At 41.3% G+C, this 14,842-nt stretch overlaps 1 protein-coding gene across 1 annotated transcript in view; it reads right to left on the bottom strand.

Moving 5' to 3' along the window:
* The window catches only part of DHX15 (DEAH-box helicase 15), a 61,289-nt gene that overhangs the window by 29,811 nt on the left and 16,636 nt on the right, over nt 1-14,842 (bottom strand). The window lies entirely within an intron of this gene.

Below are 14,842 nucleotides of genomic sequence, written 5' to 3'. Positions count from 1 at the left end.
TGAGAAACAGCATATGATCAATGAAACTTCATCATAACGTATTCACATAAAGAGACATCTCCTAAAGGTGCACATTAAATTAAGCTTTGAAAGAGGCTAGGTCCCATGTACATATCATACAACATGCTCATTCATCACAAGCTTCCAGTAAACACTATGTACATATATAGCTGTTACCATCCATAAATACACAGTGCATGCCAATTACATTCCATACCTATTTCATTAGAATTTTCCCTGTTGCAGCTGCGTTTAATGTAGATGAGCGGAGAGCAATTTTTAAAGACATAGTTTGGCAAAATCAAAACCAATTTTCACCGAAACATTCAAGAAAGAGCAAGAGCTACAATGCAGTTACATACTGTAATTCTTTACTGAAAGAGCGTTTAAGCAAACTAGGGAAATGTGGTCTAGATGAAATTACGACTAAATGGGTGCACAACTGGTTGAAAAACCCTACCCAAAGAGCAGTTATCAATGGTGTGCTATCAAACTGGAAGGATGTATCTAGTGAGGTCCCAAGGAGGTCTGTCCTGGATTAGGTGCTAAATATTTTCATTAATTATTTGAATAATGGAATGGAGAGCATGCTTATAAAAATCTGGAGATGACACCAAGCTGAAATGGGTTGCACGCATTTTGGAAGACAGGATTAGAATTAAAAAAGACCTTGACAAAATTGGAAAATTGATCTGAAATAAACAAGATAAATTCAATAAAGACAAGTGAAAAGTACCACACTTTGGAAGGAAAAAAAACAAATGCACAAATACAACATGAGGAATTACTGGCAAGGCAGTTGTACCACTGAAAAAGATCTGTGAGTTAAAGGGAATACAAACTGAATACAGTCCAACTATGTGATGCAGTGGCGAAAAAAGCTAATATTATAGGGTGTGTTTAATAGAATTGTCATATAAAGACACTGAAGTAGCCTCAGATAAAGCAATGTGTCCAGTTTTGGGTGCCACACATTAAGAAAGATGTTGACAAATTGAAGAGAGTCCAGAGGAGAGCAACAAAAGTGACAAAAGGTTTAGAAAACACTTTATGAGAAAAGGTTAAAAAAACCTGGGCATGTTTAGTCTTGAGGAAAGACAATGGGGGGACCCAATAGTCTTCAAATATGTATAAAGACAGTAATCAAGAGTTCTCTATGCACTGAAGGTAGGATAAGAAGTAATCAGTTTAATCTGCAGCAACGAAAATTTAGAAAGTCTTTCTAACAATAAAGATACTTAACTACTGGAACAGGTTAGCAAGCAAGATTGTGGAATCCCGGCACTGGAGGTTTTTAAATGTAGGTTAGACGAACACCTGTCAGGGATGGTCTAGGACTAGACATACTTAGTCCTGTCTCAGCACAGGGGAATAGATTAGATCACAATGACCCGTCAGTGGACTGGCACTGGTCTCTAAGATCTCCCTGATACAGTTTGGAAAGGAGCAAGCTGGTCCCTGGTACCAAAGAGGTTGAGAAACACTGGATTAGATAACCTCTCAAGCACTCTTCCGGCCCTACATTTCTATGATTCTACATACTACTGTAGTGTTTAAAGACTTACTACAATAATCTGAATTTCTCTAAGTTCATTAATATACCTACTACCAGGTGTTATTTAATTTAAAAGGCGTCTGAATACTCAGTTCAAACCTTCACATGCACTCGATATAGAACTAAAAAAATAAGGCATTCTATGGCTATGCTAATAAATGTGGGGTATCTGGGCCTTTTAAGCTCTTCAGGAACATGACCTAGCAAGGAAGAGATATTGACTTAGACACCCAAGTCATATTAAACTACCACGGCTTGATAGTTTGTAAAGCTGAAGGTGAGCAAGAATTCCAGACTGAAAGATCAATTTCCCAGACATCTTGGTAATTTATGGTAGTTTTGTGAGATTGTCCAAAGCCCATATTTTATTTTCCAGAAATATAACTAAAGAAGTTGGGTTTAGGTGCTAGATTAAAAAAAAAAAATCAAATTCTTATACTTAAGCAATCTGCCTTCCAAGAAACTGGCAGGCAGAGACTGGTGTTATCCATAAATCCTTGGCCGGAACCATAAGACCTTTAAATTCAACCAGACCCAGTACTTATCAACGTTCCAGGTTAGATGACAACCTGGAGATCTTGGAAAGCTCTATATCTAATGAGTTTGCAGTCTTGATGAGGTCTTGAAAGTATTAAAGCATTTTCCAGACCAGTCAAGCAAGTGTCCCAATCATCATATCCTCTAGAGAAAAATATAATGTTGTTGGGATTATAGTCTGAAGTGTTTTCCTCATCTGTGGATTCCCAGTAGACTCTCTGTGGAGGCTAATCAGCAGGTTAGAGGCTGATCTCTCAGATGTTATTGTATGGCTGGAGGGAGGTGAGGGGGGTGTAGAAGAGGGGAGAAACAGGACTAAGCAGTGATCTCTACTCCTATTCTACCTCTGACTGGTGGCCCCAGAAGTGGGCGGCCATGAGACCCAAGTGCCCCAAGAAATACAGCTGGAATAAGAATAGGGTGGTGAACAGATGGTCCATGTGAAAAATAAGACTAGAAACCCTAAAGAAAGTTGGACTGTGCTACGTTGTGCCAAAAATGGAATTGAGAAAGGGAGAATCTGAAGCAAAGGGCCCACAGAGCAACCCAACGACTCCATCCCAAATGACATCAAAGCAGATTACAGTAGCCCTCTAATTCATTCTTTGTTTTATTTTAAGTACCGTGTCTACCACCCTACACTTGGTTGAATCAAGGTAGGCATCTACTTGGCTGCATGGAAGACAGAGCTTGAGATGGGGATAGAGTGGAAGTTCTCTACTTGTATCCCCTCTTAATGAGGGTGTGGAACGGGAACCAACCCAACTCTGGTTACGGCCTAATTCTCAGCACGGAGGATGAAGCCTTAATTTTTGCTTTCCTCTGACCTCTCTCCAATTTGTCCATATCATTCCTAAATTGTGGTGTCCAGAACAGGACACAGTACTCCAGCTGGGGCGTCACCAGTGCCGAGTAGCCTAAGTCTCAATACTGAAAAGGAAGGTTTCAGTGTAGAACAGTGGTTTTCAACCTGTGGTTCACGGACCCCTGTGTATTTGCCAACTACGTCTAAGATTTCCAAGAGGGACTGCACCTTCATTCAAAATGTTTTAGGTGTCTGCAAATGAAAAAAGGTTGAAAACCACTGGTGTAGAACACAAAGCTACGCTCTTGGCTTCCCAAACCTGGCAGGCAGCATTGATGATCTTTCTGAAATAGACTTAATGCTCTGGGATCAAGACGTCCAAAAAGAGCCTGGAACCTGCTCCAACTTTGAATCTATCCTGGAAGCTCATACAACTTTTCATCAGCCTGGAGCTAGAACAGATAAACATGGTCTTTGCAGGCATGAGCAGTGAACTTCAAGCAGGCAGAAAACCTGTTGGAAAAATTTCCTTGATCTAAGCATCATGATTATCTGGTCTAGTCTGGACATCTTCCCCAAGAAGGGTAGTCGTTAAATCTAGTAATTTTCCCCACATCCTGTGATTATAGTAGAAAAAACTAACCCACTTAGGGATACAGGGGATAAATTTTTGGTTCAGTAGAAACCTAAGTGCGTAAACACTTAAAACCAATTTTAATTATTTACATTAAAACTAGATTTTAACTAGGGAAAAAAACAAAACAAAATACATGTAATCATCAATGAGTTGAAAGTTCAAGGACTGGTTCTGCTACTTTAAGAAACTGAGCATGCATGAGGGCTATGCCTCCTTATATAGCCTTACCTAGAGTATTCCATAGCTCAAAATGAAGTCTGCACACCTACTGGTAATTTAAGCTTTCCTAGGGGCCCTGGGCTTATGCAGCATGCTGGTGCTTCTCACAAGCAAGCACGGACAATACTCAAAGAAGCATAATTGAACAATGCAAACATATATTCTCAACCATGCTGTTATTATATTAAGTGAGTCTGCACTTCATATAAACATTTAAAGAATTTCTTTTTCTATAGGTACTATCCATGCTAACATCACGAAAGCCTGATCACAGAGCTTGCTACAGAATCTAAGAAACTTACAAGTGAAAGGTTAAGTTTTGAGTATTCAACCCAAGAACTGATTTGTGACCACACATGGATTTATACTGAAAGACTGACTGTAAAGAGTTAGCCTTCATAGAAACATACTTCATGTAACCCTAAACAGCACAACTGAATATGCAAGTAGACAAAAGGCAAAAACAGCAGCAGTCCTGAATCATTATTCCTCCCAATGAGTGATGAAAGCTACAGTAACTTTATCTAAGAGTTTAGTTACTGTATAAAGGCCATCGCCTACCTTAGATCTTTGTAACAACCGCTCACTTTTATTGAAAGATCTGCATAGATTGAGAGTAGTATTAGACAGTGGCAGAATGCAAAAAGAGCAATGGACACTTTCTACGCACAAATGAATACATCAGGGGTTCTCAAACTGTGGGTCGGGACCCCTCAAGGGGTTTGAGGTTATTACATGGGGGGGTCACGAGCTGTCAGCCTCCACCGCAAACCCTGCTTTGCCTCCAGCATTTATAATGGTGTTAAATATATAAAAAAGTGTTTTTAATTTATAAGGAGAGGGGGGGTGTCACACTCTGAGGCTTGCTATGTGAAAGGGGCCACCGGTACAAAAGTTTGAGAACCACTGGAATATATAATCTTTGTTCAAAGATTGTAGTGTTATCTGCCCAAAAATGCAGTTAACAGAGTTAAGGTAGCTCAGCAGTGCCTCGTGCCCTTCCAGATTGTCTAGATCAGCTATGCTCAAACCTCTGAAAACCAGGAAATTAAAAAAAGTTACAGCACTCACCAAACCCACAATGCAACCTTTAACTCTGCCTTCTGGAGTTGAAGAAAGCCATTGGGAATGGCTCAGTAAGGTAATGCCATGATAAGCAAACATGAAGGATTAAGAAAAGGCACCATTGCTTATGTTATGTTTCACAAATTTGAATTCTAGCATTTATTTGCATGCACTGCTGCTGAGTTTAGTGTTGGTGAAGTAGCTATATTGAATGGTGGAAGGTTTAGTTGGATCACATTGACAAAGGTGTCACTACGATATGAGGAAAGGTGCCCAAGTAACTTGATAGATCAAATATGCTTCATTTCAGTACTAATTTCTGTAGGTTATGTCAGAGGCACATAAGGGTATCTTCTTGCCATCGGATTATAAACTGTGTGGTGGCATACATGAGGGGTCACCACAGCTTAATGAAGGTACTTTTCTTTATTTCTGGTTATTGGAGAGTAGAGGAACTTCAAGTCCCGGAAAGGCAATGAAGCAGTACTGGGCATCCTTAATTCTACATTAAAGTTTTTAAGCAGTTTATTTAAAAAAAAAAAAAAAAAAAAAAGAAAGAAAATTACCTCTCAGTACTCCCATGTTCCACACCCCAACTCTCCCATTCCACTGTCTCTGGCTCCTTACCAATGACGTAATCAGCTACAAAGGGCACTGGCTGCACGTTAGTCCCTTTACTGCCCCTGAATCATCACATCTCTCTGCAGGTCCAGTCCTCACTTCCTAGCGCATCTCCCCACAGAGGAACAAGCATCAGCCTGGGCCCCAACAATGGAGGAGCTGAGCAGAAAATTTAGGACTAGTGCAGGGACTGACATGGAGTCAGTGGGAATGTGTTCTGAAGAGGAAAGAAATGGAGGGTTTGGGTAGCATAGCTGTAGCCTCCAGTACATCCCTCCTTGCACAGCTCTAATCACATCCTTTCCTCACCACTCTTCCACTGCTTGACCTCCTCTTTTCCACTAGAAGCAGAAGAGGGAAGGATGAGGCTGGTGTTCCTTCGACGCTGCTCAAGGCAGCATGCAAAAAGGAGGGAGTTCTGGGTTCTTTCCCCTGATCAGGGAGCACTGGAAGAATAAGGAGCCCTGGAGTTCTCTCTCTTGGTAAAGCAGCTATGGAGAGAAATTGTGGTGGAGGAGGAGGGCAGAGACGGCTCCACTTTCCTTTCCCCCAAAGAATATCTGACTTTCCCTCTTATGATTCTGCTATGTCAGTAACTCTGAGCTCTCAAAGAGCTATGGTCCTTTTGAGGACAATTCCTTATTCACCGAGGACTCTCAGAAAAGTTACTTTTTTGAAAACCCTGTTTTGTCAATGCTCTAGTCACTGAACTGGGTTTTCAAGAACAGTGTTTGCATGATCCCTTATACTAATAAGAGACAGAGGTGGAGAATCCCTGCCTTGCATCCTAAGCCCCCACAACTCCTGCACTGCTTCAATATTCCCATCATCCTCATATTCCTCCTCACTGCTCCAATTCCAATATTCCTTAGCAGCACCAAAAAAGTTAAGAATCTGATGATGTTATGATCAGTTCACATTAGGGGCACAGTTAATCCCTTTACCAAAATGCCGAGCAACTTGCTTTCTTTAGATCATACTCAGTCCCATTGTTCAGGAAACAGCTGAGGATCACAAGTCATGATTACATAAACCTAACTGCTTATTAGAATCTTTCATTTTCTCTCTAATGTTAATTTCCTTGACAAGTAAAATCAGAGCCTGTGATTTTCGAGCACTTTAAAATATCAACTCAAAAAAAGGCAAACCTTCCCGAAGAAAGTAGACAATGAACAGCCCGTGTCCACTGCCCGTTTTCTGAAAGTTGCCATACGTAGGACTTGAACTCACAGTACATGGGTGTTGCTCAGGTTCAATGGCCACAGTATATCACCTGGAGTCACTTAGGCCTGGTCGTGTGTGTGTGCGCGCGCGCGCTCGACGTAAGATACTCAACTTCGGCTACGAGAACAGCGTAGCTGAAGTCAACGTATCTTATTTCGACTTCCCTGCCGTGAGGACAGGAGGTATCAACAGCCGCAGCTACCCCGTCGACTCCGCTTCCGCCTCTTGCCCTGGTGAGGTTCCGGAGTCGACAGGGAGCACGTTACAGGATCGTTTTATTGCATCTAGACAAGACGCGATAAAAATCGATCCCCGATAGATAGATCGCTACCCGCCAATCCAGCGGGTAGTGTGGATGTACCCTTAGCTACTTGACAGCACACTGCTGACTAATGTTCTGGCTCAAAATGAGCCCTAATTTTGCAGCATATGCACATTTCATTTTGGCTCATGACTGAGGCTCAACCTTACCTTGAGTTCTAAACTTTATACAGAATAGCTTTGAAAATATTGCTTCCCCAAAAGAGGCAGTAAGTGCTAGGCACTAGATGAGAAATTCTGAACAAGTGAGATTAGTTTGGGTAGGATTACAGTCAGAACCTGATTCCCAATGTATGCAAAACATTAAAGTAATCAGCTGATTTTTAGGGGGACTAAATCAGGAATCCCTTGCTCAAATGACCCCATATTTGGAGCACTAATCTTACCCACATCCCCATGATGTACAGCAAATTTCAAGAAAATCTGAGTAAGCATGTATATTTTAGAACACTTAGAATAATTATCTTTAAAACAGTGAGGCTCAACTACAGAGCAGAATTACTGCTCTGCTAGAATGTGGGTTTACCTTAATGCAAACCTTAAAAATGTCATTTGTTCATTCTCCGTAGAATGGACTCTTACCTTTTATGCAAAAGAGTTCTTTGCTAGAAGGAGGGAGCTAGAGATGGAGAAGAAAGAACTTACAACAGAGTGTCTCCTTGGCAACATGTCATGAAGCAAACAGAGAAAGGAAAAAGCAAAAAGGAATAGATGTGGATTGATAATTAACATACTCACTACATCAACTAACTTTTGTCCTTTGTAACCAAGATATCTAGCATGTTCTAGTAAGATGGTATGGTCTTTGCCTAGACAGGAATGATTAGCTTTTCTTCCCTTTGTAACAGAAGAGCTGTATTTATCTAATATAAAGTAAACACTATTGATAAATATTGAAGGGAACAAGAGCCAACTGATCAGCCCAAGACACAAGGTTGGTTTACATCTTGTGGGGGGAAGAGGAGAAATACTTGGGGACTGACTAAGAGGTACTCCATATCGGAGAGGGTTCGAAAGGACTGGTATTTATACACCGAAGCGCAGCAGTCGTGGCTTGTCTTCACGTACAGCACTACAACCATGTAGTCTATCCTATGCTAACAGGAGAGCTTCTTCTGTTGGCCTAGTTAATTGTAACTAGAGACGGTAGCTATGTCAGCAGGAGAAGCTCTCTCACCAATGTAGTGCTGTCTACATGGGGGGGTTAGGTCGGTATAACTACACTGCTGAGGGGTGTGGATTTTTTCACACCCCTGAGCGACATGGTTATACCAGTATAGGTACGTAGTGCAGACCTGGCCTCAGTGAATGGAGGATAGAAAGAGATTTGTGTTAACATCAAAAACAACCCCTCTAACTATAAGGCTGAAAGGCACAGTTATCCCCGGATAGAGAATTCACACTGCCAGGCCACGGGTACTTCAGCAATGCCAACTCTGTCCTTAAAATTGGGTGTGTGTATGTCATTCTTGTAGAATGATGGAAACAATCTCTTTTGTCTTGCCCCAATAAAAAGGCAAGGTGGTAACAGGTGGAATGAGGAGAAAAATGACTAATAGGCTATCGAGCCACTGAGCTGTATTAATGCAGGAGATATCCAGAATACTGGCTCAGAAAAAACAAACAAACCCACACCTCTCCTGTGTGGGAAGGTGCATGTGGGAGGGGGAGACTATCATGGCAACCACAGAAACAAGGCTCAGCACTTGAATGCAATGAAGGATTGCTGTGTGAACAATCAGGGTGAACTTATCCCAATATGTTTAGGCATTCAGGAATTTTTCCTGGCCTAAGCCCAAGTGATTTATGTCAGAACATTCATGCGTGAATAGAGAAGACTCTTGTCCTGACAACATTTCCTTTTCACACTTGAACACACTGACTAATGCTGTCTCCACTTCAACTTATGCCTTTTTGTCCCTACTATCTTTCACTAAGCCCAGAAAAGGAATACCTTTGCTGAGTTGGTATGCAAGGCCACTACCTTAATCTCATTCAATTCCTTCCTGACGATCCATTCATACTGAAACTACAACAGATATATAGATTTTAAGGCCAGAAGGGGCAAATCAAATAATCTAGTCTGACCTCTTCCGTACCAGACTATTTTACCCAGTTACCTCTTTATTGAATCCAATAACTTGCATCTGACTAAGCACACCTTCCAGAAAGACATCCAGTTTGGAACAAATCAAGAGATGGAGAAACCACTACTTCCCTCAGTAGTCTGTTCTAACAGTTAATAACCTCACTCTTAAACTGAAAGTGATTTCTAATCTGAATTTGTCCAGCTTCAGCTTTCAGTCACTGGTTCTTATTATGTCTTTCTCTGCTAAATTAAAGAGCCTGTCAGCGCTCAGTATTTTCCTATATCCGTGAAGGTTCCTATACACTAATTAAGTCACCTCAATTCTTTTTTGATAAAATAAAAATAAGATGTTCTTTTAGTCTCTCACTGGAAGCCATTTTCTCTAACCTTTGAAGCATTTTTGTAGTTCTTTTCTGCACTGTATGCCATTTTACCAAAATCCTTTTTAAAATGTTGAGACCAGAACTGTACGCAGTATCCTAATATCTGTCTCACCAACACCATATACAAGGTAATAATCACCTCCCCATCTCTAGTCACTACTTCCATTTACACAAGGAAGGACTGCATTAGCTCTTGTATCGCACTGGGAGCTCATGTTCAGTTGATTGCCCACTATGACCTGTAAATCCTTTTCAGAGTCACTGTTTTTCAGGATACAGTGCTCCATTCTGCATATGTGGTGTACATTTCTTGTTCCTAGAAATACACCTCTGCCTCTATATAACGCTGTCCTCGGGAGCCAAAAAATCTTACCACGTTATATCGAACTTGCTGTGATCCACCGGAGCGCACAGCTACCCCACCCCTCCCCTCCCGGAGCACTGCTTTACCACGTTATATCCGAATTCATGTTATATCGAGGTAGAGGTGTATAACTTAGCATCTGGCTGTATTAAAACACATTTTACGTGACTGGGCCCAGATTACCAAGTGATCCAGAGTGCTCTGTCTGAACTGGACTGGCCTCATTATTATTTACCGCTCTACCAATCTTTGGGTCATCCACAAATTTTATCAACAGTGATTTTATATTTACTTCCAGATCATTGATGAAAGCACTAAATAGGAATGAGGCCAGTAATGATTCCTGTGAAACTAAAAGCATTTCCACTCAATGATTCTCCCCCAATGACAACTTTTGAGATCTGTGAGTTAGCCAGTTCTTAATCCATTTAAAATGTGCCATAGTGCTAATTTTTTAATCAGAATATCATGCAGTACTAAGTCAAATGCCTTACAAAAGTCTAAGTATGTTACATCTACACAGTAAACCTTATCAAACTAGTCAAAACTGATTTTATACAAGAGATACAAGACCTATTTGCCATAAAATCTTGCTGAGTGGCATTAATTGTACACCTACCTTTTAGGTCTTTGTTAATTAAATCATATTATAATTTTTTTCATTATTTTGCCAGGGTTCATATCAGGCCAACCACCCTATACTTACCCAAGTCATCTCGTTTGCCCTTTTTTAATACTGGCACAGCACAATACTAGCATTCTTCAAGTCTTCCAGAAATTCCCTGGTACTGCATGATTTATTAAAAATTAACAGAAGCAGGCTGGAGATCTCCTCAGCCAACTCTTTTAGGATTCTTGGATGCAAGTAATGTAGGTCTGCTGATTTAGGCTTATCCCCGTTAGATGATATCTAACATCCTTCTTTTTTTGCATCTCTAGTAACAGTTTTATCATCTCCATCTAGGTACAGATCTATACCACTTCTAGGGGCTTTTTGTTTGTTCTTAAATGCCTAATTGTCCTTAATCCTGCCAGCTATGGATTTTTCCTTGATGTATTTAGCTGCCCTTATCAATTTTCTACATTTGATAGCTTCTAATTTATATTGCCTGCTATCTACTTCCCCTTTTTTCCATCTGAACAAGGATGGGCTGTTAGTTGCCCTCTTTTTTGATTATGGAATCTTAGCATTTTGGACATCTAATAAAGAACTCCCAGTTCTTACTACATTTTTCTGTCTTAAATTCTTCCTCCCCATCAATTTTCCTGAGTTTTGGGAAATCAGCTCTTTCAATAAACTAACCAATAATGGAAAGATTAAGAGCAACTGAGAATAATTTATATCCTACCAAAAAAGTTAAATATGAAAGTGGGACTTTTCCAAAGTGGGCAAAGCCACTTCTGAGCTGGATACTTTTATTATTCCATGACTGGCAGGTCAAGTCTTGCTACTTATGATGCAAAGCAAAGCGAACCCACCATTGGGATGGTGAGCATAAGCATGAAGAGTTGACTGTCTTTCAGTAACTTGAGAGCAAAGCCTATGAGGAAAGGAAGTCAGCCAGAGCAACTAGACAATACCCTCTCTGCACCCAATGAGGGTTTGCTGAGCAAACAGTTAGAGGCTCTTTTAGGCACCTGCTTTCTGGGGGCATATCAACTTCCCAAATGCTGGCTATCCAAGGAGGATGGGGATTCTTCTGTTTGGCTCTATACCAGCTTTCCCTCATCATGTGTCACTTTATGCAATGAATATTTCTGCACCTATTGACCAGTCCCTCCAAGATTTCATATGCCTAGAATATCTCACTGCTCTGAGTAGGCTAGTGAAACAATACCAGACACATGCAGTGTGGGGGCAGGAAACTTCCAGTTAGGGAAGTATGCCAGCCAGATATATCACAAGAAATTCATTTAAATGATTTTGTGGTAAGGCACCAGAATCCACCAAATACATTGGTGATGACCTACAATTTTCACTGACTAATCATCCTAAAAAAGAAAATATTGCTTACAGGGAAGGGGAAGAGACATGAGAAGGGAAAACAGGACATGTGAACAGGTAGTTACAGATCAGAAAAAATAACTTAAGGCTGACAGAGGCATCACATCTCCCTCACACAGCAGAAAATTGCTTTTCTTTTATTAAGAAAACCAACAGAACCTTAGTCAATTAGGTAGCTTGTTAATGTTAAGCCTTGAGGAAAAAGTTTCACATTCCCAAAGTCATCAACTTGGAGCTGATTTCTACAACTGATAGAGCAATTGTCAGTAGGAGCTCCCAAACTGGAGAACACCACAGTGAGAACCACACTGGGAACAGGTATAGTGGTGGCTGAACCACCAAAGGGAGTTATGGTGGATCCAGTGAAGGAGTATAAGAAAGTAAGTGTCCTGTATGTCAGCAGCACAGAGAAACTCAACCATGCTGTCCAAATCATGAGATGCAGGGCCTCTTCAGAAGATGGCAGCCAGAGAAGGGAGTCAAGACCCAAGGCAGAGATTAGCATGAAATTAAAAACAAACAAAAAAATCCTCCAGAAACTTGGACACTTCAAGTTATACCAGGTTACACGTCCAGGTTCCTGTCTCAGGGATAAATTCCCTCTAAGCTGGGTAGCTTCTCCCCCGGTCCCAGAGCTGCTGTGGCTAGGGAGAGGCGCCTGTTCCCCAACCCCGGGCTACAGCGGTGAGAGAGGGCTTGGGGGAGTCCTCTTTCCCCATCACAGCCCTGGGGCAGCCTGCACCCTTAACCCCTCATCCCCAGCCCCATCCCAGAACCCACACCCCTAGCCCTGAGCCCCCTCCTGCGCTCCAACCCTCTGCCCCCGTCCTGAGCCTCCTCCACACTCCGAACCCCTCGGCCCCCACCTCTGCCACACATCACCTCCATATTGGTGCACATAAAATTAATTCCGCACATGGACGCAAAAAAAAAAAAGAGAGGGAACATTATCTGAGGGCAGCACTTTTGGTACGGCTCCTAAGTTTATCAAGTGATCTACAGTAGGATTATCAACCTTTTTTCATTTGTGGACCCCTTTGTAAATTTCAAACAGAAGTGCAGACCCCTTTGTAAATCTACTGTCTGTATATATAGTTGAATTCTGTTCAGTAAGTTTTTTTTGCAGACCACAGGTTGAGAATCATTGATCTACAGCATCCTCAGACTCCAGCTTCTGCAGCCATCTCACCCACGCCCTGGCTACATAGGCTGATTTAACAGCTATCTAAACCGAGGCCCTCAAACATTCAGAACACCGCCTTAGTGGCAATCTACAATTCAATTTCTAAAGCTGAGCTTTAGCCCTTTTTTGGTTTCTTTATGATGTACAAAGCAACCTTCAATTTTTGTACTTTACTTTTTTTCTGCTTGGTTTTACCTCATATCAGGAATGTCAAGTTTACTCTTCCCCTGATATTGCTGAAGGACTCTCGGAGGTTTCCGGGATACTTTTTGTGAGCTCTAACACATTAATGGGGCAAATGTACTGAACCTATAATAAAGGCTTCCTTTACCAAAGATACTGAATCAGTTAAGTGAAAGACGTTAGAAGTGTTAATATAAGAATTCCATTCCATCTCAATTGGCTTTCACTCTCTTCATGTCGCCATTTCACTAGATCTCCACTAGTCTTCCCGATCAGTCATAATGCAAATAGCTAATGAAAAAAACAAAAACGTTTGGAGATCACCTTTATGGAGAAGCTTCTGAAAATGTCTGTATTTTTATGTTCACCCCTTCTACAAGATTATGATAAATTTGGCACAATGTATGCTTTGTGAGGTATCATCTGAAAACTCAGTTTGCTGAGTTTTATCGTGGTAAAATCTGAGTGGCAACATTGAATATAAAATTATAAAATTCTACTGTAGGATATGTCCAAGACATATTCCAAGTCTGCAAAAACAACCACACCCCACTCCCTCAGAAACAAAAGGCCAGACCTCAGTCAGGGGTCAACAAGATAAAATGGACTATCATTTGGTCAAGTGGCTATTCTTTGGCAGGAAAAGGTGTGAGCAAGAAATTTACATCTTGGCAAAGAAACTGCTGAAGGTTCCCATCTCCACAGACTGTCTCCTGAACCTCAGCTGGAGATGATTTTCAAAGAAAAAGAACTATAAGAAAGGGGAACAGACACCTCAAAAATATTTGTCCCACTCTTTCTGCCCACAGCATCACTACCACCTGAAGGACAAGGAAAGTAACAGTGAACTGGGGGAAGGGTCCTTACTCATAAGGAATCCAACTCATAAGACTGCTGAAAGGTGGTGAGAAACCTTTAGAATTTATTTAGCTTGTTAAATTAGATATTAGCTGTGTTTTACCTTTTATTTCTTTGTAACCAATTCTAACTTTTATGCCTCATCCACTCGTAATCACTTAAAAAAAAAATCTCTTTCTGTAGTTAATAAACTTGTTTTATCTAAACCAGTGTGCATTTAGATTGAAGTGTTGAGGAAGCTTCATTTGGGATAACAGGATTTGTGTATATCGTTTTCTACTAAAGAAATGACAGACTTTATATAAGCTTGTATTGTCCAGGAGGGTGCTGGGCAGCACAAGATGCACATTTCTGGGGGAAAGTCTGGGGCTGGGAATTTGCAGGTGTTGCTCTGCAGTGTAATTCACGAGTGTCTGGCCATAGCACTCATACTGTATAGCTGGGAGTAATTTACATGGTGGGGGCTAAGCGGCAGCAGAACAGAAGTGGTTGCTCTCACAGCAAAGCAGTGTAAAAGGCATCCCAGGTTGGAGAATTGAGGGGACACAGATGTTTAGCAGTGGAGACTGTACCCTAGGTAACGTCACAATAGATACCATAAAACCCAGTTCAACCAGCAAGAACACTATCTCACCCCCTGCAGAACACAAGATTTTGAGTACATTCATCCGGCCAGCCACTTTCAGAACACAGCTTTCATCTCCTCTCCCCACCCCCCGTTTCTTAGTTACAGGGAGGGACACACACCCACCATCCTGGCTGGCACAAAAGGATGTTGGAAAAACACTTAAGT

Source organism: Mauremys reevesii, linkage group 5, assembly GCF_016161935.1.
Source record: "Mauremys reevesii isolate NIE-2019 linkage group 5, ASM1616193v1, whole genome shotgun sequence".
Lineage (NCBI taxonomy): Eukaryota > Metazoa > Chordata > Testudines > Geoemydidae > Mauremys > Mauremys reevesii.
Note: the sequence above shows the minus strand (reverse complement) of the source record. Positions and strands in the feature narration are given on the sequence as shown.